General features: G+C 38.3%; 2 pseudogenes; both read right to left on the bottom strand.

The window, feature by feature from the left end:
• Positions 1 to 5,917: 5,917 nt before the first annotated feature.
• LOC106008759 (olfactory receptor 7G1-like) lies at positions 5,918 to 21,571 on the bottom strand (annotated as a pseudogene).
• A 1,884-nt stretch (positions 21,572 to 23,455) lies between these two features.
• On the bottom strand, positions 23,456 to 24,569 carry LOC110347491 (olfactory receptor 7C2-like; annotated as a pseudogene).
• Positions 24,570 to 24,782: the final 213 nt, after the last annotated feature.

Consider the following 24,782-nt stretch of genomic DNA (forward strand, 5'->3'; position numbering starts at 1 on the left):
TAACTATTAGGTATTTACACGTGTGTGCTATTTATTTCACTTAAGAGAATGGCCTCAACATGCACCCATTTAGCTATAAATGTCTCTAGTTTCTCGTTCTTTATGGCTGAGTAGTACTCCATTCTATTTAAAAACAAAAAAACAAAAAAAAAAACCCACATCTTCTTCATCCAGTTTCCAGTTGATGGGCACTTGGTCTGTTTCTAAACTTTAGCTATTACAAACTGTGCCTCTATAAACATGGGTGCACATATATCACTGTGGTATGATTCTTTTAAATCTTTTGGGAAGGTACCCAGCAGGGGAATAGCTGGGTCAAATGGGACCTTTAGTCCTAGTTCTTTGAGGTGTCTCCATACTGGTTTCCACAGTGGTTGCACCAGTCTGCACTCCCACCAACAATGGAGAAGGGTTTCTTTCTCTCCACACCCACCAGCATTTGTTATTGGTTGACTTCTTGATAGGAGCCATTCTTTCTGTGATGAGGTGGAATCTCAGTGTTGTTTTCATCTGCCTGAATGAAATGACCAGTGATTTTGAACACTTTTTTCATATATTTATTTGCTGCTTTTACTTCTTTGTCTGAGAAATGTCTGTTCATTTCAGATGCCCATTTTTGAATTGGGTCTTTGAATTTGAGGGGTCTGAATTTTTTCAATTCTTTATATATTCTAGATGGTAGACCTTTGTCTGAGGTACAGCTGCTAAATTTTTTCCCATATTGTACGTTGGCTCTTAGCTTTGTTGGTGGTTTCTCTTGCAGTGCAGAAGCTTTTTAATAAGATGAGATCCCAGTTGTTGATTCTTTGTGCTAATTCCCGTGCTACTGAGGTTTTGTTCATAACATCTTTTCCTATGCCAATGTCTTCAAGACTTCTACCTAATTTATCTTCCAGCAAGTTTAGTGTTTCTGTCTTAATATTTAGATCTTTAATCTACTTTCATCTTAGTTTAGTACATGGTGATAGGTATGGGTCTAGTTTTAATCATTGGCAAGTTGAAATCCAGGTTTTCCATCACCATTTATTAAATAGGATATCTTTCCTCCAATGAGGGTGGTTGGCTCCTTTGTCAAAGATGAGGTGGCTGAGTATGTCTGTAGTTGTTTCTGGATCTTATAGTCTATTCCACTGATCCTCGGGTCTGTTTCTTTGCCAGTACTATGCTGCTTTTGTCAGAGTAGCTTTGTAGTATATTTGCAAGTTGGGGATTGTGATACTCCCAGCCATGTCTCTGTTGCCTGGAATTGCTTTTGCTATCCTAGGTCTCTTCTGGTTCCAAAGGAATTTTTGGATTGTTTTCTCTAGATCTGTGAAACATATTGTTGGAATTTCAGTCAGCATTGCATTAAATCTATATAGTAGTTTTGGAAGTATGGCCATTTTCACTGTATTGGTTCTTCCTACCCAGGAACAAGTGATGTCTTCCCATTTCCTTATATCCTCCTCAATCTCCCTTTTCAGATTATTTTAGTTTACAGTGTAGAGGTCTTTTGCTTCCTTTGTTTGGTTGATTCCTAGATATTTCATTTTTTGGATGCTACTGTAAAAGGAATTGTTTCTGGTGTTGCTCTCTCAATGAGTCTGCTATTTGTGTATAAGAAGGCTACTGTTTTTGTTTTTATTTGGTACTGGGGGATCAAACTCTGGTCCTTGTGGTTGCACAGCAGGCAGTGAAACCACTGAGCTAAATCACCAGCCCATGGCTACTGTTTTTTGAGTGTTGGTCTTATATCCAGGTACTCTACTGAATCTGTCAATTAGGTCTAGAAGTCTTTTGGTGGAGTTTTCTGGGTTTTCTATGTAAAGTATCATATCATCAGCAAATAATGACAGTTTAACTTCTTCCTTTCCTATTGTTATTCCTTTTATTTCTTTCTCTTTTCTAATTGCTATGGTTAATGTTGCCAGAACTGTATTGAACAGGAGTTAGGATCTTAGTGTGAAATTTTTCAATTTTTTCCATTTAGTATGATGTTAGCTGTTGGTTTTTCATAACTAGCCTTAATCAGATTGAAATAAAGACCTTCTATTCCAATTTTCTGTAGCATTTTTATCATGAATGTGTGTTGAATTTTGTTGAATGCCTTTTCTTCATCTATTGAGATGATCATATGGTTTTTGTCCTTGACTCTGTTAATATAGTGCATTACATTTATTGATTTATAAATGTTAAATCATCCTTGGATCCCTGGAATAAATCCAATTTGGTCAGGGTGTATGATCTTGATGACCCTCTGTATTCTGTTTGCCAGTATCTTGTTGAGGACTTTTGCATCTATGTTCATTAGGGAAATTGGCCTGTAGTTCTCTTTTTGGGCTGGGTCTTTCCCTGGTTTTGGAATCAAAGTAACATTTATTTCCAGGAATGAATTTGGAAGCCTTGATTCCCTTTCAATTTCCTTGATGAGTTTAAAGAGTAATGGTGATAGTTCTTCTTTAAATGTCTTGTAGAATTCATCAGTGAAGCCATCAGGACCTGGGCTTTTCTTTGTTGGTAAATTTTGTACTACATTTTCAACTTCACTCATTGTAATTGGGGTGTTTAGAATTTCTATATCATCTTCATTTAACTTTGGCAATTTCTATGTGTCTAGGAATCTGTCAGTTTCTTCTGTGTTGTCCATTTTATTAGAATACAGGTTCTCAAAGTAGGTATTGATGATCCTCTGGATTTCTCCTGGGTCTGTTGTGACTTCCCCTTTTTCATTCTTAATTGCATGGATTTGAGCCTTTTCTTTCCTTTTTTTTTTTGATAAGGTTGGCTAAAGGTTTATCAAATTTATTTAGTCTTTCAAAAAACCACCTCTTCACCTCTTTGATTCATCAATTTTTGTATCATTCTCTTAGTCTCCATTGCATTGATTTCTGCTCTGATCTTTATTATTTCCTTTCTTGTACAAGCGTTGGTTTTGTTATGCTCTTTTTCTAAGAGCTTGAGGTTCTGTATTAAGTTATTTATTTGAGTTCTCTCAGTTTTCCTAATATGGGCATTCACTGCTATGAATTTCCCATGTCGAACTACTTTTGTTGTGTACCATAGATTCCTGTATGTTGTAATGACATTGTCATTTACTTGTAGAAATTGTCTTATTTCTTCTTAAATTTCCTCTGTGGCCCATTGGTTGTTCAGGAGGGTGTTATTCAATTTCCATGTGTTTGTGGGAGTTTTGCAGTTTCTTATGCTATTTACCTCCAATTTTATTGCACTGTGGGGTGATAACATACAGGGGGTAACTGCAATTCTTTTACATTTACTTAGACATGTCCTATGAGCTAGCACATGGTTTATTCTGGAGAATGAGCCATGTGCAACTGAAAAGAATGTGTATTCTGATTCTGTGGGGTAGAACACTCTATAAACATCTATTAAGTCCATTTGTTCAATAGCTTGGTTCAGTTCTAGAATTTTGTTGTTAATTTTTGGTCTCGATAATGTGTCTCTTTGTGATAGTGGGGTATTAAGTTCCCCCACTACAGTTGTGCTTATTTGGTTTTTCACGTCCACTAATATTTGTTTTTTATAGTTGAGGCATTCATATTTGGTGCATATATATTTAGGATTGTCATCTCTTCCTCTTGGATTGTTCCCTTCTCAAGGATGTAGTGGTCGTCTTTGTCTCTCTTAATTAGTTTTTGCTTGAAATCTACTTTGTTTCCAAATAAGATTGCTATGCCTGCTTTTTTCTGGGTTCCTGTTACATGGTCCTCATTGTCTTATGTGTGCACTTTTATGATAACTTCCTCTTGGTGTAATTGTGGTGAAACACCTCTCTTAGGTCCAAACCATAAACTAAGGGGCTTTCAGCTATCTGATTGAGTTCACTGAGAATAATGCTCAGCATCTCACCTGAATGTGAAAAATAGAGGACCTGGGTCAAGAGAGAAAGACTCATGGACTTAGTGCACTTTGGAGCACCAGGCTCATCTTTAGGAAACAGTGCAGCTGTTTCTACCTGACTGGGCAGTACTATGGGGCAAGATATTCATTGGCCCACTCTTACAGTCTCTTTATCCCTCAGGGCTCAATACCCCAAGCTCCTCATTAGATAAAAAATATTTCTATCATTCTGATTCCAGGTGAGATATTCTGAAAAACTAACTGTCAGGATCTCACAATTCCCTGACCCTTGAGGGAAGGCGTGTCTCATCCAAGCCTTGTCATGATTTCTTCTCACCTCAATTTCAGCTACCTTGTTCACATAACACCTGGAACTTTTTAGTTACCTCCGTATATTTCATAATAGGAACGAGACTAATTCAGTTTCAGGTGTTAAAATAAACACATATAAATTAATTATACAAGTATGGTACAATTAAAAACACTCTGAAATGTTTCTTCACAAGTGAATCATGTCTTGAAACTTATTTTTGTTCTATATATTTAGCTCAGAATATTCAATTTTCACTGTGTTTATAAAAGGGATATTGTTTCCTAATTATATTTAATGAATGTTTTTCAATTCTGTCACATATTTTAAATGTACATTTTTTAACATTAGAAAATGGTGAGCTTCCTTTATGGCAGGGTAATCCTTCATTGTGTATAAATACCACATTTTCTTCATTCGTCTGTTCATGAGCATATAGGTCACTGCCAAGATATATTTGTTATAAATTGTACTGTTATAAACATGAATATATATGTATCACTGTAGTATGATGTCTTTAACTCTTTTGCAAAGACACCTGGAAGGGGAATAGCTGCATAAAAAGGACTTTCTATGTACTGCAAACAAGTACAAAAAAAGGGAAGGGGATTAAGAAACAAAGCAGCAAACAAGGGACAGGCAAGGGATTGAAAAAAGGAATGAAGATGTATTATGTACATGTGCCAATTCCCCATAAGGCATGTAAACTTTATGTACTACAAATATGTATTAAGAAAAACAAAACAAATAAAAAGAAAGAACATGAGCTGAAACTAGCTCTGCATGCTAAATTAACATGATTACAAAATTATCCATGGCTGAGTTGTATGGAAATATCTGTATTTCATGAAATTTGATTAGATTCCAAGCTAGATTTTATAGTTAATTAGTGCTTATTTCCAAAACTTCTCTGATTAAAAATGATATACTTTCATTTTATTAACAATTTATAGTATATTAAATCTTTCTGTATAAATTTTATTGACCTATAATTTTGAAATGTATTATTGAAAATCACCTTTTAAGAAGACATTGTTGGTCTTAAAATGAGAGAGAGAAAAGAAAGTATCAGAATGTTTTCCATTAACTTCTTTACCCAATTAATCTTACAACTCACAAAATGTAAGACATGTTTAACAGCTAAAACATATAAAAGCATACAAAAACCAATTTTTCCATGTAACATCCATAAGAAGAGTAGGCATAGGGCCAAGGATTTAGTTCAGTGGTTTCACCGCCTGCTGTGCAAGCTCAAGGACCTGAGTTTGATCCCAAGTACCAAAAAAAAAAAAAAAAAAAAAAGAGTAGGCATAAATATACAATAATATTTTTGGGGTACCAAAAAAAGACATGAAGAATATTGTGTTGATTGGACAGAGGTCAAAGTGCTCAGGTTTTTACCCTCATAAGCCAGAAAATACTTATTTATTCCAGGTCATAAAGATGCAATATCTTTGGAGGACATTGTTTGCAAAGCGCAGAGAAAAACTTCTTACTTGAGAATGATGGGAGAACTTAAGTGTTGAGTTGTTTAGACCCATGACAGTGGCCTAGAACAGCTGAAAGTTTCAGAAAAGCCTCCAAGCAAGAAATAATGGGCTAAAAGATTGGCTTGGTGTATGGCTGTGTAAATAAGAGAAGATTAGCATCAGAAAAGAAAAACTAAACTGTTTTGGCTCCTGAAAAAAAAAAAAGAATTTCAAAAATGAATTCAGCCCATCATGGAGGCATGTGACCATAATCAAGTTGTTTGTGAACCTGAGCCAGTCATGAGTTGGAGGACAGAGGATAACATACATTGAGTCTCCTCAAGACTTCCATCATGTCCGTGTTCCTCAGAGCATAGATGAAGGGGTTCAGCATCTGAGTGGCCACAGAATACATCACAGAACCCACTGCAGTCTTCCTCAGTGAATCTGCAAATAGAGAGCTGATGTACACCCCCAAACCTGTCCCATAGAACAATGAAACAACAGAGAGATGAGACCCACAGGTGGAAAAGGCTTTATACTTTCCTCTTGATGACATCCTCAAGACAGACAATACAATGTGAATACAAGAGATAGTCACTCCAGAGAAAGGAACACCAGCAAATAGGCCACGCACCAAATACACTAGCATGTTATTGATGAAGGTATCAGAACAAGCGAGCTTGATGACCTGAGCAAGTTCACAGAAGAAGTGTGGGATCTCCAGGTCTGTGCAGATGGAGAGCCGAAGTGCCATCAGAATGTGGAACAGGGCATGCACAATGCTAATACACAGGGTGAACAAAACCAGCAGGACCCAGAATAGAGGATTCATGATGACTGTGTACCTCAGAGGGTGACAAATGGCCACATAGCACTCATAAGCCATCACTGCAAGGAGACAACTTTCTAAACTGATAAAAACTAAGAGAAAACAGACCTAGGAGAGGCAGCCTGTGTAGGATATGCTCTGGTCCTGTGCTCGGATGTTCACCAGCATCTTTAGGATGGTGCATGTGATTAAACAGATGTCACTAAAGGACAGGACAGAGAGGAAGAAGTACATGGGGGTGTGGAGGTGAGAGTCAGAGCTGACGGCCAGGATGATGAGCAGATTCCCAAGCACAGTGACCAGGTACATGGACAGGAATAGGCAGAAGGTGAGGAGCAGCAGTTCTGGATAATCTGTCAGTCCCAGGAGAAAAAATTCTGAAACAACTGTTTGATTTACAGCTTGTATTTTTCCTGACAAATCTGATGGAAAAGAAAGGTGAAAACAAAATAAAACAACCTTTCTATACAAGCAAAAGGGACAATGTCTGAAAACATGGTAGATATAAAAAAATTTTGTACCTGCTCTGGACTTGTTTTGGAGCAAGTGTGAGGACAAGGACCAGCACTCTGTTTTTGCAAAAACTCCAAGGGAAATTTATACTTTTAAAGCTTGAAAAGCAAATTTAAACACAAAGAAAAATTTTCTCATTCATATAAAGCTACATGAATATTCAAATCTTTGCTTATATTCTCCTATTCCTCTTGACTCACACATCTTGTAACTTCTAAAATCTTTCTTGAGTACTAATAATTTTTCACATTTTCTGTCATTTGCCGAGACTGTAGGACACAATATAACATTGATGTTTCTTAGAATTATTTCATGCTCAAACAAAAATGTAAGGCTCAACTTATCACATACATCTTTTGAGCCATTGTCTCCATATTTAGATGTCTTAGAATCACTTGGAGGCCTTGTCAAAATACAGATGAAGCAATTCATACTATGTGCTCTGTGTACCTGTGAGAACATTCTTGAACACAAAGTATGCAGTTAATGGTTAAGAAAGAATTATTCAGTTATCTGATGGTTTTACTGATGAGTTGATTTTCTGAAAAACTCTTTGTTAATGTCTTTCAATCAGGCAACATTAGCCCTGAATTAGACACTGAATGTCATGATTTTCCCTTTCTGTATTATTTTAATACTTTCTTCTTGTGTATAACCCCAAATGTTCCATTAACATTTATGTCTTCTTCCACTCATTAAGCTAATTGGAATCAGTGGAGGATATACATCAGGTGGCTGTGAACAAGGACTAGAAAATGTTGCCTATGTATTGGAAGCTTGTAAGACTTCATTGGAAATGAATGAAACCTATCTGCATTAGTATTTAACTGCAAGAGCAGCTGAGTAACAATGTGGATGACTTATTCTGTCTAATCCTCTGGGAAGTTCTTCCTTTAATTACATAAGACCAGGTCATTAATAGAATTAATAAACACAAAACAGATAGCTAAATTAAAGAATGAGGAAATTCAGGGGCCCTTATTAAAACTGATGGCAATAAAACTACTTTTTGTTGTTCAAATGATAGAGATTTACAAGATAATACAGACTTAGATAAATCAGGCTTTTTAACAGTTGTGTCCCTCAAGAGCAATGATCTTCATCTCCTGAGGAAGAGAGGGGCCAGCTATGATCATTTTGTGACATATTAGACTCACACATTTAATTCCCAAAATTTGTGATTAGGAAAAATATTCAACAAGAAGAGAAGCCTGGACATCCACATTTGCTTAATGGAAATTGCCTGGTGGATGTGTCGCTTAGCTGTAATGTGACAACCCCTTTATAATTTATATTTCTCTAACCACCTCATCACATTTCTTAAATATAGATATTTTGTTCATTCAAACAGATCTCAAGAAATTTGGAAAGAAAAACTTCATGGGAGCATTTTAATGAGGAGAAAGGAACAGAAAAACAGACAAGTGTGAGCAGGTGGGACTCACATATTGAGCTTTGCAGTGTGTGTGTGTGTGTGTGTGTGTGTGTGATGATGCGTATGTGTGTGCATGCACATGAGCAATAGCACATGACATTTTTCACCTCTGGGAAGGAAGTTATGAGGTGAGGCAGTTGAGTCAAACAAAAGAAAGAACATCACTAGTTTGATGAATGCAAATTACACAGAAAGGTTCTTGTGCTGAAACTACTACTAAGAGACTTGATTATGTAGAAAAGGAAGGAAAATAAGATCAAAGATAAATAATTTGGAGCGTGAGCTCAAAATTGCACCCTAATCCAGTATGTTGGGGGTCCTTACATTAACAGGAAATTAGGATATGGAAATCAAGAGAGGAAAGGCTGCAGAAGACACAGAAAGAAGACAGCCAGCTAGGAGCTAAGGACAGTACTTAGGAAGGTGCTTTCAAGCCACACTCTGATCTTTCAAATTCTAGACTCCAGAATTGCAGGAAACAAATGTCTTATTATTAAGCCAACAAGTCCGTAGTACTTTGTTAGAAAAGTTCTAGAAAACGTATAAAATGAATAAAAATCCCTGTGTTCACCCAAAATATTCAAATGAATTTCAGAATATTTTGTGAGAGGAGACATGTTTGAGAACAGGCAGATTTCTCTTCAGGAGGAAAATGTTCACCACTGCTGTGAAGAGAAACAGATGTCTGGCAGAATGACAGATATTGTTGAAAGTGTGAAAAACATGTGTCAAGAAGGTGATGGTCATCCGAGAGGCTTTTGGGGGACCAGTTTGTCATTGCCTTATTCATACATTCTCTACACAAACTACCCTGAATTAAATTGTGATAAAACGCCTGCCAGCAGGTCCAGATCTTTAACTAAAGGACTTTGCTTACCTGTTGCCTTCAATGAGAGTGATGCACAGCAAATCATCTTCCCATTTTTTCTTTTTCTCATATTAATTACATTATCTTCTTTCTTTTCCCCTGCCGCTCCCATTTACCCTTCCCAATGGCACATTTTCTTCCTATTTCACATTATCTATTATACCTTTTAATCCTTATTTACACTTTCAGTTTCTAACACTAGAGAAGCTATTTGGTATTTTCACATGTGTGTCCTATTTATTTCATTTAAGAGTATCACCTCAATGTGCATCCATTTAGCTATACATGTCTCTAGATTCTCATTTTTATGGCTGAGTAATACTCCATTTTATAAAAAAAAATACCCTACATTTTCTATTTACAGACTCCAGTTGTTGGGCAATTAGATTGTTTCCAAGTTTTAGCTATTAGGAATTGTGCTGCTATGAATATGGGTACACATACATCTCTGTGGTATGATTCTTTTAATTCTTTGGGGAAGATACCCAGCATGGAAATAGCTGGGTGAAATGGGACTTCCAGTCCTAGCTTTTTGAGTTATCTCCATACTGATTTCACAGTGATGCACCAGTCTACACTCACAGCAGCAGTGGATTAGGGTTCCTCTTTCCACACAGCCCAGCCAGCATTAGTTGTTTGTTGATTTCATGATGGCATCCATTCTTTCTGGGGTCAGGTGGAATCTCAATGTTGTTTTCATTTGCTTCTCTTGAATGGCCAGTGATGTTGAACATGTTTTCATATGTTTATTTGCTATTTCTACTTCATTGTCTGCAAAATGTCTGTTAATTTCAGATGCCCATTTTTGGATTGGGCTTTAAATTCGGGAGGTCTGATTTTTTAAAGTTGTTTATAGATTCAAGATAGTAGACCTTTGTCTAAGGGACAGCTGGTGAATTTTTTTTCCCACATTGTGGGTTGTCTCTTCACACCATTGGTGGTTTCTCTTGCTGTGCAGAAGCTTTTATTAAGAAGAGATCCCACTTGTTCATTGTTTGTGCCAGTTCATGGGCAACTGAGTTTTTGTTCATAAAATCTTTTCATGCGCCAGTGTCTTCAAGAGTTCTTCCTAAACTCTCTTCCATCCAGTTTAGTGTTTGTTTTAATATTTAGATCTCTAAACCATTTTGATTGTAGTTTAGTGCATGGTGAGAGATATAGGTTTAGTTTTAATTTTTGGCAAGTTGAAACTCAATTTCTCCAGCACCATTTATTGAAGAGGCTATCTTTCCTCGAATGAGGATGTTTTGCTCCTTTGTAGAAGATGAGGTGGCTATGTCTGGAGTTGTTTCTGCATCTTCTAATCTGTTCCACTGGTCCTCAGGTTCATTTCTTTTCCAGTACCATTCTGTTTTTAACACAATTGCTTTGTAGTATAGTTTCAAATTGGGGATTGTGATACCCCCTACCTTGTCTTCATTGTGTAGTATTGCTTTTGCTATTCAAGGTATCTTTCTGTTCCAAATGAATTTTTGGAATGTTTTCTCCAGGTCTGTGACGTATGCTGCTGAGATTTCAATTGGGACTGCCTTGAATCTAAACCTCAGTTTTGGAATTATGGCCATTTTCACTATGTTGATTCTTCCTATCCAGGAGCAAGGGATGTCTCCATTTTCTCATATCATCTTCAATCTCTCTTTTCAGAGTGCTATAGTTTTCAGAGAAGAGGTCTTTGATTTCTTTTGCTAGATGATTCATAGGTATTTGAATCATTTTGATGCTGCTGTGAAAGGAATTGATTGCCCATTTCTCTCTCAGTAAGTCTGTTTTTGTATATGGAAAAGCTATTGATTTTTAATGTGTTGACCTTGTATGATAATATGGTTTTTGTCCTTGACTCTGTTAATATAATATATTACATTTACTGATTTATGCATGTTGAATCATCCTGGAATCCCTGGCATAAATCTGACTTGGTCAGGGTGTATTGCCTATTTTGTCCAATTTCCCCATTTGTGTTTGCCCAGTCTCTTCTCTCTATGGGTTTTATTTTTCTTTTAGTTACTCAATAATTATTTGAAATTTCACTTCTCACACCAAGATTTCATCTTTTTAGCACAATATTTCATACTCAAAATAATCCCTGAGTAAATATTTGAAGTCATTAATGATGATGATTGTGTGGTAAACACTATGAAAGAAATTGAATATTTATGTCTCTGTGATGTCCTGGATTTTTAAATAGCCATCTAAAAATGTCAAAACCTAAATGTTATGGACCGCAAATTGTGTTTGCTGGGATGAAATCAAGAAGATGTGGGATCTAGATTTGACTATATTTCATTGTAACTTATTGCACTTGTCAGTTTAAATCTCTGTTGGCCTGTTCTATTTGTAAAAAAAAAAGGTTTGATGGAAAAAATATTGATGAAGCAAAAAGTTGTTTCTTTGAAAGAATAAACAAAAGTGACAAACCCTTAGCCAACCTTATGAAAAAAAGAAAAAAGACCCATATCCATGCCATTAGTAATGAAAGGGATGAAATTACAACAGAGCCAGTTGAAATCCAGACGTTCATCAATACCTCCTTTGAATACCTATATGTCAATGAGATGGAAAACTGAAGAAATTGACATATTTCTACCCTGTTCTCAGGGAGATAATATGACATCTTCTTCTGTTCTTTTCATGTTACTTTTTCTAGTGCTGGAAATCAACCCAAGGGCCTCCACATATGCTAGACAAATGTGCTACCATTGAACTAAGTCCCCAGGAACCCATTTTTTTCTTTATTTCAAACAATCTAAATATGTTAATTTGACCTCAAACTCATGGGTTTAAGCAATATTCTTGCCTCAGATGCCCAAATAGCTTGGTCTATAGAAATATACTACCATGCCTAGATTTTCACTGTGGCTTTGACTTGCACATAAGATTTGGGCATTTTTAATATATCTATTGTCCACCTATCTCTTCTTTTGGAAATGTTTATTCAGATCTTTATCCCATTTACAACTTTCTTGTTTACTATTCAGCTGTTTGTATTCTTTATATATGCTGGATGTTAACCCCTGTCAGTTGTCACTCCACGTTCTCCTTGAGTTGAGTATTTGTGTTGAGAAGTCTGCTGTAATTCTAACGGAGTTTCTTTTGTATGTGATTTGTTTCTTTTCTCTAACTGCTTGTAAGGTATTGTTCTGTTGGGCTTCTGGAATCTTTACTAAAATATGCTTCGGTGTAGATATTTTGGGTTACATATAGTTGGAGGGTTTTTTTTTTTTTGACCTGAATTTTTTTTTAATAAATTTTTTATTGGTATATTGTAGATATACAATACAATTACATTTCTCACTGGAAATTGTACCTTTACATAATGCATCTTGGTTCTTACTTTTTCCCAATTGGCGGCCCTCCATTCAACCCCTCCATTCCTCCCTATTTACAAAGATTTTGTTCCTATTTTTCCATTTTCTCATATTAATCCCATTCCTTTCTATCCTTTACCCTAGCCCTCCCACTTCCTTCCCCTTGGCCTCTTTTCTTCCTATTTCACATTACCTATTATACATTTAGTCTTTATTTACACTTTCAGTTTCTCACACCAGAGAAACTATTCAGTATTTATGCATGTGTGTCCTATTTATTTCACTTAAGAGTATCACCTCAATGTGCATCCACTTAGCTATAAATGTTTCTAATTTCTCATTTTTTATGGCTGAGTAGTACTCCATTTTATAAAATAAAAATACATTTTCTTTCTCCAGTCTCCAGTTTATGGGCATTTGGGCTGTTTCCAAGTTTTAGCTATTACAAACTGTGCTGCTATGAACACGGGTGCACATATATCACTGTAGTATGATCCTTTTAACTCTTTGGGGAAGATCCTCAGCAGTGGAATAGCAGGATCAAATGGGACTTCAAGTCCTAGTTCTTTGAGGTATTTCCATACTGATTTCCACAGTGGTTGCACCAGTCTACACTCCCACCAGCAGTGGAGCAGTGTTCCTCTTTCCCCCAGCCCCATCAGCATTTGTTATTGGTTGATTTCATGGTAGCAGCCATTCTTTCTGGAGTGAAGTGGAATCTCAGCATTGTTTTCATTTGCATCTCTCAAATGACCAGTGATGTTGAACATTTTTTCATGTATTTATTTGCTATTTCTATTTCTTTTTCTGAGAAATGTCTGTTCATTTTAGATGCCCATTTTCGGATTGGTTATTTAAATTTGGGAGATCTGATCTTTTTAAGTTCTTTATAGATTTGAGATAGCAGACCTTTATCTGAGGAAGAGCAGGTGAACATTATTTCCCACATTGTGGGTTGTCTCTTCACACTGCTGGTACTTTCTCTTGCTGTGTAGAAGGCTTTTAATAAGAAGAGATCCCACTTGTTGATTGTTTGTGATAGTTCACAGGCAATTGAGGTTTTTTTCATAAAATCTTTTCCTACACCAAAGTCTTCAAGGGTTCTACCTAACCTCTGTTCCAACTGGTTCAGAATTTCAACTTTAATATTTAGATCTTTAATCCATTTTGATTTTAGTTTAGTGCATGGTGAGAGATACAGATCTAGTTTTAATCTTTGGCAAGTTCAAGCCCAATTTTTCCAGCACCATTTATTAAACAGGCTATCTTTCCTCCAGTGAGGGTGTTTGGCTCCTTTATGGAAGATGACATGGCTGAGTGCATCTGGCATTGTTTCTGCATCTTCTAATCTGTTCCACTGGTCCTCAAGTCTTTTTCTTTGTCAGTACCATGCTGTTTTTATCACAGTAGCTTTGTAGTAGAGTTGCAGGTTGGGGATTGTGATACCCCCTGCCATGTCTCTGTTACCTAGAAATGCTTTTGCTGTTCTGGGTCTCTTCATGTTCCAAATGAATTTTTGCATTGTTTTCTCAAGGTCCATGAAGTATGCTGCTGGGATCTCAATTGGAATTGCATTAAATCTATATAGCAGATTTGGAAGTATGGCCATTTTCACTACATTAATCCTTCCTACCCAGGAGCAGGTGATGCCTGTCCATTTTCTGATATCTTCAATCTCTCTTTTCAGAGTGCCATAGTTTTCAGAGAAGAGGTCTTTGATTTTTTTCGTTAGGATGATTCCTAGGTATTTCAGTTTTTTGGATGCTATTGTGAAAGGAATTATTTGCCCTATTTCTCTCTCAGTGAGTCTGTCATTGGTGTAGAGGAAAGCTATTGATTTGTGTGTTGACCTTGTAACCAGCTACTTGACTGAATTTGGTTATTAAGTCTAGAAGACTTTTGGTGGAGTTCTTGGGGTCTTCTATATAGAGTACCATGTCATCTGCAAATAATGACAATTTGACTTCTTCATTACCTATCTTTATTCCTTTTATTTCTTTCTCTTGTCTAATTGCCATGGCTAATGTTTCCAGAACTATATTGAACAAGAGTGGTGATAGTGGACATTCTTGTCTTGTTCCTGATTTGAGTGTGAAGGATTTCAGTTTTTGACCATTTAATATGATATTGGTTGCTGGTTTTTCATAGATGGCTTCTATCAGTTTGAGATAGAGACCATCTATTCCAATTTTTGTAGGGTTTTTATCATAAATGCATGTTGGATTTTGTCAAATGCTTTTTCTGCATCTATGGAGATAATCATATGGTTTTTATCCTTGGCTCTATTGATATAGTGCATTACATTGATTGATTTTTGTATATTGAACCATCCCTGCATCCCTGGGATGAATCCCACTTGATCAGGGTGTATGATCTTCTTGATGATCTTCTGCATTCTGTTTGCCAGTATCTTATTAAGGATTTTTGCATCTATGTACATTAGTGAGATTGGCCTATAGTTCTCTTTTTCAGTTGGGTCTTCCTCTGCTTTGGGAATCAAAGTGATGCTTGGTTCCAGGAATGAATTTGGGAGTATTGCTTCCCTTTCAATTTCATTGAAGAGTTTAAACAGTAGTGGCAGTATTTCCTCTCTAAATGTCTTGTAGAATTCAGCAGTGAAGCCATCAGGGCCTGGGCTTTTCTTAGTTGATAAGTTTTTAATTACATTTTCAATTTCATTGGTTGATTCTGGGTTGTTCAGAATTTTTAGGTCTTCGTTCAACTTTGGTAATTCATATGTATCTAGGAATCTGTCCATTTCTTCTGTGTTGTCCATCTTATTGGTGTGTGGGTTCTGGAAGTAGGTATTGATGATCCTCTGTATTTCTGCTGGGCCTGTTGTAATTTCACCCTTTTCATTCCTAATTGCATGGATTTAGGCCTTTTCTTTCCTTTTTCTGACAAATTTGGCTGAAGTTTTGTCAATTTTGTTGATTCTTTGGAAGAAACAATTCTTGGCTTCATTGATTTTTGGATCATTCTCTTAGGCTCCATTGCATTGATTTCTCCTCTGATCTTTATAATTTCTTCCCTTGTACGAGCTTTGGGATTGTCCTGCTCTTTTTTTTCTAGAAGCTTGAGGTTCAGCATCAGGTCATTTAGTTGGACTCATTCTGCTTTGCTAATATGCATATTCACTGCTATGAATTTCCCTCATTAAGACTGCTTTCATTGTGTCCCATAGATTGCAATATGTTGTACTGTCATTGTCATTTAATTGAAGGAACTGTCTGATTTCTTCCTTAATGTTCTCTGTGACCCATTGGTCATTCAGAAGTGTGCTGATCAATTTCCGCGTGTTTATGAAATTTTTTGAGTTTCTTTTGCTATGGATCTCCAATTTCATCGCACTATGGTCTGATAATACATGGGGATAACGTCAATTCCTTTGCACTTACTTAAACATGTTCTGTGGGTGTGTATGTGGTCTATTTTGGAGAATGACCCATGTGCAGCTGAGAAAAATGTGTATTCTGATTTTGTGGGGTGGAAGACTCTGCAAACATCTGTTAAGTTCATTTGTTCAAGAGTTTGATTGAGTTCTAATATTTCATTACTTATTTTTAGTCTAGTTGATCTATCTCTTTGTGACAGTGGGGTGTTGAGGTCCCCCAGGACAATTGTATTAGTGCGTATATGACTTTTCATGTCTGTCAGTGTTTGTTTTATATAGTTGTGTTCACTAGTGTTTGGTGCATAGATATTTATGATTGTCATCTCCTCCTCTTGGATTCTTCCCTTTACAAGGATATAGTGTCCTTCTTTGTCTCTCTTAATCAGTGTTGGCTTGAAATCTACTTGATCTGCCAAGAGGATAGCTACTCCTGCTTTTTGTCGGGTTCCTGTCACATGGAGTATTGTTTTCCACCCTTTAACTTTCAGTCTATGATTTTCCTTTTGAATGAAGTGTGTTTCTTGTATGCAGCAAATTGTTGGATTTTGCTTCTTGACCCATTCTGCAGTCTATTTCTTTTGATTGGTGAATTGAGACCATTAACATTGATGGCTATAACTGAAACATATTGACTTGTCATTGCCATGACTTTTTCTTTTTATTGGGTTCTCCCCCTTTCCATTTAATTTCTTGTCATGCCAGATGGGTTCATTCTGCTTTGCTTCCTGGGGTTGTGATCCTCAATATCTGTTCCTAGGATATTGTGTAAAATTCTTTGGAGTGCTGGTTTGGTATTCATGAAGTTGCTAAGGTGCTCTTTGTCATGAAAGTATCTTATTTCTCCATCCATTTTGAAAGATAGTTTTGCAGGGTACATCAATCTGGGTTGGAGGCTGTTTTGTTTTAGGGATTGGAATATGTCACTCCAAGCTCTTCTTGCCTTGATGGTTTGTGTTGACAAGTCTGCTGTGATTCTGATGGGTTTTCCTTTGTATGTGATTTGTTTCTTTTCTCTGATTGCTTGTAGAACTTTGTTCTTCTGTGGTGTTTCTGGAATCTTAACAATTATATGCCTATTTGTAGATTTGTTTTGATCAAGGCTATTTGGAGTCCTATGTGCCTCACTTTTCTGTATGTCAAGCTCTTTTCCCTCCTTGGGAAATTTTCTGTCATTATTTCTGTGAACATATTTTTATGTCATCTTCACGCTCTCCTGTTTCTTCATTGAGCCCAATCAGTCTTATGCTATTCTTCTTTGCATCATCTAGCAGCTACTGGTTTGATTTCTCATGTTCCCTTATAATTTTGAAGCAATTTTTCTTTTCCTGGTCACTAATTGCAATCTTATCTTCTATATCTGAAATTCTGTCCTCACATTGGCTCATTCTGCTGTGTAGACTTTCAATGGAGTTTTTCAAGTCCTGGAAATCTATTTGCATCTGTTTTATGGATTCCATTTGTTTCTTATGTTGGGATTCCATCATATTCCTCAGCTCCTCTCTAGATTTATTAATCATGTCTTGCACTAGGGGCACAATTTCTCCTGTTATCTGAGAAATTATTTCTGATTTCATTTTTTCCAGATCCCCTTTTGTTGCCAGTTAAGTGGGTCCAGGTGGTTGAGTATCAGAGTGTTGCATCTCATTTCCCTTTGGGGTTGCTGTAGGTGATCTGGAAGTCTGGTTTTGAGACTTATTTATGTATTTTCTCATTTTGACTGGGGTGGGGGGCTGTTAGTGCCTGCACGGATTACCTCCTCTGAGCTGGGAGAGGTGGGACAGGGGCCGGGAGCAGCAGTAGGGATTGTGAACTGAAAGCCCTTTCCTGTGGGCTGGGAGTAGCAGGAGGGATGGTGGTCAGGTAGCCCCTTCCTCTGGACTGGGAGCATTGGGATATTGGCTCAGAAGCCCCTACCTCTGGGCTGCAAGGTGTGGGAGGCATGGTGGCCTGGAAGTGCCTTCCCCTAGACCAGGAGCAGTGGGACAGAAGATGGCCCAAAAGCCCTTTCCTCTTGGCTGGGAGCAGAGGGAGGGATGGTGACTGGGAAGCCCGTTCCTCTGGACCAGGATCAGTGGGACGGCTGCTCAGAAGCCCCTACCTCTGGGCCAGGAGCAGCGGGACTCAATACCTTGGTCTGGTGGTCTGGTGTCCTCTGCGTCTTTGTAGTGTGGAACCAGGTGCCTGCCTTTCTGCAGTGGGATTATTCAGTGTGTTCCACGCAACTGGGGACCTCAGTAAGGCATGGTCAGACCTGCCTGTTTGCTAGTTGGTGTTCTATATGCCTCACCTATCTTCATGTCAAATACTTTTTCCCTGTTTGGGAAGTTTTCAGCAATTACTTCTGTGAAAAATTTATTTATGTCTTCTGTGCTATCCCCTACTCCTTCATTGATTCTCATAAATCTTGTTATTCTTTTTTCCATCTTCTAGTAGCTGTTGGATTGACTTCTCATGGTCCCTGGCTATTTTTAAGAAATCTTTCTTTTCATTTTTGCAAACCAGCATTTTGTCTTCTCTCTCTGAAAAACTGTCCTTACACTCATTTATTCTGCTCTGAAAACTTTCAATCAAATTTTTAATTTCTTGGATATCAGCTTTGATGCAATTTATGTTTTCCAATTCTGTCCTATGTTGTGTATTCAAGGATTCCATCATTTTCATCAGCTCCTCTATGTTTTTTAACTCTATCTATTCTAGAATTGTTAATCATTTCTTTCATTTTCATCACCATCTCTCTTAGGTTTACCTCTTTGGACGTTTTCTTCCTATTTTGCATTAACAATTATTCATTCAAATTATTGGTACATTTTACATATACAATATAATGACATTCATCATTGGAAATTTGCACCTTTACATCGTCTCTCTTGGTTCTTATTTTTCACCCTTACCCAGCCCTCCCTTCAACCCCTACATTCCTCCCTATTTACAAAGATTTTGTTCTTATTTTTCTATTTTCTCATATTAATCCCATTCCCTTCCATCCTTTCCCTTACCCCTCCCGCTTCCTTCCTCTTTGCCCCTTTTCTTCCTATTTCACATTACCTATTATACATTTAGTCCTTATTTACACTTTCAGTTTCTCACACCAGAGAAACAATTTGGTATTTATACATGTATGTCCTATTTATTTCACATTTGAGTATCACCTCAATGTGCATCCACTTAGCCATAAATGTCTCTAATTTCTCATTTTTATGGCTGAGTAGTACTCCATTTTATAAAAAAAGAAAACCCCACAATTTCTTTATCCAGTCTCCAGTTGATGGGTATTTCCATGTTTCCAAATTTCAGCTATTACAAACTGTGCTGCTATGAACATGGGTGCACATATATCACCGTGGTATGATTCTTTTAATTCTTTGGGGGAAGATCCCAAGCAGTGGATTAGTGGTGTCAAATGGGACTTCTACTCCTAGTTCTTTAGGTATCTCCATACTGATTTCCACAGTGGTTGCACCAGTCTACACTCCCACCAGCAGTGGAGCAGTGTTCCTCTTTCCCCCAGCCCCATCAGCATTTGTTATTGGTTGATTTCATGGTAGCAGCCATTCTTTCTGGAGTGAGGTGGAATCTCAGCATTGTTTTCATTTGCATTTCTCAAATGATCAGTGATGCTGAACATTTTTTCTTGTATTTATTTGCTATTTCTCCTTCTTTGTCTGAGAAATGTCTGTTCATTTCAGATGCCCATTTTCAGATTGGTTCTTTAAATATGGGAGATCTGATCTTTTTAAGTTCTTTATACATTTGAGATAGTAGATCTTTGTCTGAGGAAGAACAGGCGAAGATTTTTTCCCACATTGTGGGTTGTCTCTTCACACTGTTGGTGTTTTCTCTTGCTGTGCAGAAGCCTTTTAATAAGAAGAGATTCCACTTGTTGATTGTTTGTGCTAGTTCATGGGCAACAGAGGTTTTGTTCATAAAATCTTTTCCTACACCGATGTCTTCAAGAGTTCTACCTAACCTCTGTTTTAACTGGTTCAGAGTTTCTATTTTAATATTTAGATCTTTAATCCATTTTGATTTTATTTTAGTGCATGGCTAGAGATATAGGTCTAGTTTTAATCTTTCGCAAGTTGAAACCCAATTTATCCAGCACCACTTATTAAAGAGGCTGTCTTTCCTCCAGTGAGTGTTTTTGGCTCCTTTGTCAAAGATGAGATGGCTGAGTGTGTCTGGCGTTGTTTCTGCATCTTCTAATCTGTTCCACTGGTCCACGGGTCTGTTTCTTTGCCAGTACCATGCTGTTTTTATCACAGCAGCTTTGCAGTACAGTTGCAGGGTGAGGATTGTGATACCCCCTGTCATGTCTCTGTTACGTAGAATTGGTTTTGCTATTCTGGGTCTCTTCTTGTTCCAAATGAATTTTTGGTTTGTTTTCTCAAGGTCCATGAAGTATGCTGCTGGGATCTCAATTGGAATTGCATTAAATCTATATAGCAGTTTTGGAAGTATGGCCATTTTCACTATAGTAATCCTTCCTACCCAGGAGCAGGTGATGTCTGTCCATTTTCTGATATCATCTTCAATCTCTCTTTTCAGAGTGCCATAGTTTTCAGAGAAGAGGTCTTAGATTTCTTTCATTAGGTTGATTCCTAGGTATTTCAGTTTTTTGGATGCTATTGTGAAAGGAATTATTTGCCCTATTTCTCTCTCAGTGAGTCTGTCATTGGTGTAGAGGAAAGCTATTGATTTTTGTGTGTTGACCTTGTAACCAGCTACTTGACTGAATTTGGTTATTCAGTCTAGAAGACTTTTGGAGCTGGGAAGGGAGATAGGCCCTTCCAAGTTAGGCCCACACTGGCCTGCCTCTACCTAGGCACTGTCTTCTAATAGCAAGTCAGCTATAACATCTTCATGACCCAATCACCATCCAAAATCTCCAGCTTTGAGAGCATGAGAGATTTTGGTTGTTTGTGATTAAATAATAACATGGCTCAACACTGGATGGAAGTGCACAGTAAATAGCCAACTGTCATGGTGCAGGGGAAAGAAGATTTAGATCTGAACTATGACAGTGGCATCGAAGACAGAAATGTATGGGCCTGAGAGAGATTTTGAAGCATTGAGTGCTGTTACATGCCATGTCTATAGAGTATCATGTCATCTGCAAATAATTCAAGTTGAACAAAGAAGATGTAAAATTCTGAACAACCCAATATCAGCTAATGAAATTGAAAACATAATTAAAACTTATGAACTAAGAAAAGCCTGGGCCCTGATGGCTTCACTGCTGAATTTTACAAGACATTTAGAGAGGAACTGCTGCCATTACTGTGGATTAAAGAGCTAAATATCAAGCCTGAAACAGTAAACTAAGACTTCATCTTATTAAAAAGTTTCTGCACTGCAAAAGAAAGTACAAACAGAGCAAACCTGCATCTGAAAGACAGTAGAATAAAACTAGACACATACATATTGTAGGTTGGATTTTCATTTCATTGTTGGGCTTGGTGGAGCTCACCTGCACTACCAAGCAGCCCCCGGGAGCCCAGCCGGCAGCCCTGACTCTGTGCAGGGACAGACAGGGGGCCTGCGCGGGCTCCCTGCACCTCCCAAGTGGTCTCCCAACCCCCTCAGCCTCCGCCTCCTCCTCAGCCATGGGCACAGCACAGCCGGCCGGGAGCAGCGCCCCAGACTCGCACCGCCTGCTTCCCCACCCTGGGAACTTTCTTCCCACCACGGCCACCTCCCCGCCTCCTGTGCGGGCTGTCCCACTCCCAGGCCACCATGCGCGCTCTACTATGGCTCCACGGAGCACCTAGGGGCCAGGGCTCACGGCTGGAAGCCCACCTAGGCCTTGCAGGACCGGCCTGGCCTGGCTCCAGGAGCACCCCTGCGGGGACCCAAGGAACAAGACCCAGGAGCCTGCCACACCGCCCCCCTCAGAATTCACTCCCAGTTGCGGGTCTCTTCTGCTTCCCCCTCCTGCACATCTGTGCTTCAGAAGATGGCCTTCTATGAAAAAAATCAATAGAGAAAAATTATGTTGAAATTTATGCACAATCAGTTAGCAATTGGAAGAAAAGTCAAGGTAAATTCCTGTGTTAATATTGTGATAGTGAGATGAAGTTGGACCAAAGATCTTCAGTTGTAGTAGATTTCTAGAAGAAGAAGATATAAAGCCCCTGAACACTAGTTCAATAAGACAAGAAAGGAATAAAAGTGAAAACATAATTGTGGATTCAAATAAGTTGAACATGGTTAGGTAAAAAAGAAAATAAATCATAAATTCAAATCTAGAGAACATATTTAGAATATATTTATAATAAAGCATACAAATATAGGCATATAAAATTGTTTAAAATCAATTAGAATAAAAATATCTAATATGAGAAGCAATCAAAGGAGCTGAACCAAAACTTGAGAAAAATAAAAGCAAGTAAATCTAGTAGAATGTGTGTATGATAACAAGTCACTGCACTCTAACCTGGAATATGTGCAACTTTTATTTGTTAATTATACTTCAATAAAGCAGGAACAAACATACACACAAAACATATAAATGTGTCTATCTTAATTATCAAAGTAAGTAAAATTAAAATAGCATCATGAACTGCACAAAGACATTTTAGAAAGAACATTTCTTGGTTGAGCCTTGGAATTCCAGAAGTGGAAATTTAGATTAGAGGTTTCCTTTTTTTCCCCAAAGTTTAACTATTATTATCATAAGGTTAGATTCTAGGTTCCACTACACTATGCCAAATTATTCAAGAGAATAACTTGATTTATACATCCCTGAGTTGGAGCTTTGTCACCACACCTATGACTCAAGCTAGTTACCCAGGTACCATGATTGCTTCCTTATGTGTAAATAGGAAAAATAATACACATCACATGCCATGAACTGGAGATGGCTGAAGTTTGTTGATACAAGGTTCATGTGTAGGGAAATTGGTCTTCAGTGTGATAATGCTGGAAACTGGTAGAACCTTTCAGAATGAGAGTCTAGGGGTGGGGTTGCTGCCCTGAGAAGGAATTGATGTAGTTCTCGTGAGACCTTTGTGGTTATAAAGAATAAGCCTGGTACCTCCCTGGTCTATCTATGTTTTCCTGTCTCTTTGTGTGATCTCCCTCTTCTCAAAGTGCTCCTACTACAATGCCATCCTCCACGATGTGATGAAGTCTGAAGTATCCTCACTAGAACCTTAGCCATAATACCTGGATATTTTAGCCTCCAAAACTGTGAGATAAATAAGCCTTGTATAAAGTAGGGATCTGTAGTCCCTGGACAATAGACGGTACCAGTCTGTGGGCTGTTAGGAACTGGGCCACAAAGCAGGAGGTGAGTGGTGGGCCAGTGAGTGAAGCTTCCTCTGTATTTCCAGCCACTCCCCATCATTCACAATAGCACTTGAGCTCTGCCTCCTGTGAGATCAGTGGCATTAGATTCACATAGGAGTGTGACCCCTACTACGAACTGCTCTTGTGAAGTACCTAGGTTGTGTGCTCCTTTGAATCATCCCTAAATCGTCCTCCTTCACTTCTAGAAAAATTGTCTTCCCTGAAACCAGTTCTTCATGCCCATTTTATTGAGGAGTCTCCCAAGAGCACCCTGCATGTCCCTGTTCCTCAGACTGTAGATGAAGGGATTCAGTATGGGGGTGACCATGGTGTACACCACTGAGGGGATCAGACTCATCTTAGAGGATGGTGTGGCTACAGAGCTGAGGTAGGCCCCAAGGCCTGTGCCATAGAACAAGGAGACCACCAAGAGGTGAGATGCACAGGTGGAAAAGGCTTTGTATTTGCCCCCTGCTGATGAGATTCTCAGGATGGAGGAGAAAATCTGAGAATAAGAGAAAAGAATCCAGTGAGAGGAAAAACAGCTAGGACGGTGGTCACAGAATACACCACTATGTTTTTAATGAGGGTGTCAGAATATGGGAGCTTCAGGACTTCAGGAAGATCACAAAAGAAGTGGGGGATTGTGGTATTAGTGCAAAAGGACAACCTCAAAACAGTCAGGGTCTCAGACAGGGATCCCATGAGACTGATCACCCAGGACCCCAGAGCCATCAGCCCACAGAACCGTGGGGTCATGAAGACCACGTAGTACAGTGGGGGACAGATGGCCACGAAGCGGTCATAGGCCATCGCTGTCAGTAGTGAATTATCCAGGCAGCCAAACACAATGAAGAAAAACATTTGTGTGATGCAACTTGCAAAGGTAATCACTTTGCTCTGAGTCTGGATGTTCACCAGTGTCTTTGGAACAGTGGTGGAGGTGAAACTGATGTCAGCAAAGGACAGTTTGGAGAGGAAGAAGTACATGGGGGTGTGGAGGTGAGAGTCTGAGATGATGGCCAGGATGATGAGCAGGTTCCCTGTAATGGTGACCAGGTACATGGGCAGGAGAAGCCCAAAGAGGAGGGACTGCAGGCCAGGGTCATCTGTGAATCCCAGGAGGAGGAAGTTTGTGACTCCTGTTTCATTTCCTGTTTCCATGCAGCTGCCAGATTTACCCATGAGGAGGCAAAAAGAAAAACAAAATTCACTTTAAAGGGATCCCCCAGGATGACCCATAATAGCTATTATTCAAATTCACAGAACTCAATAAATTATTCATTTTGGCTGATGTTGGCTCATTGGATGTCTTTGCTGACAAGTTGTAGTTACCATTGCTACCTGAAAAAGTCAGCTTTAGGTCAGTGGTTCTCTAATGGTGTTCTCTGGAACAGCAATATGAGCATATTTATGGAACTTGGTAGAAATGTGCATTTTTAGGCTCTCCTGACCAACCCTCTCCCACACTCTGGGTCTAAACAATCTCTCTTGGGATTCTGGTGCACACACACACACACACACACACA

This window comes from Heterocephalus glaber, unplaced genomic scaffold (genome assembly GCF_053883595.1).
Source record: "Heterocephalus glaber isolate CG9 unplaced genomic scaffold, H.glaber_assembly_v1.0 deba00001845, whole genome shotgun sequence".
In the NCBI taxonomy this organism is placed as follows: Eukaryota; Metazoa; Chordata; class Mammalia; order Rodentia; family Bathyergidae; genus Heterocephalus; species Heterocephalus glaber.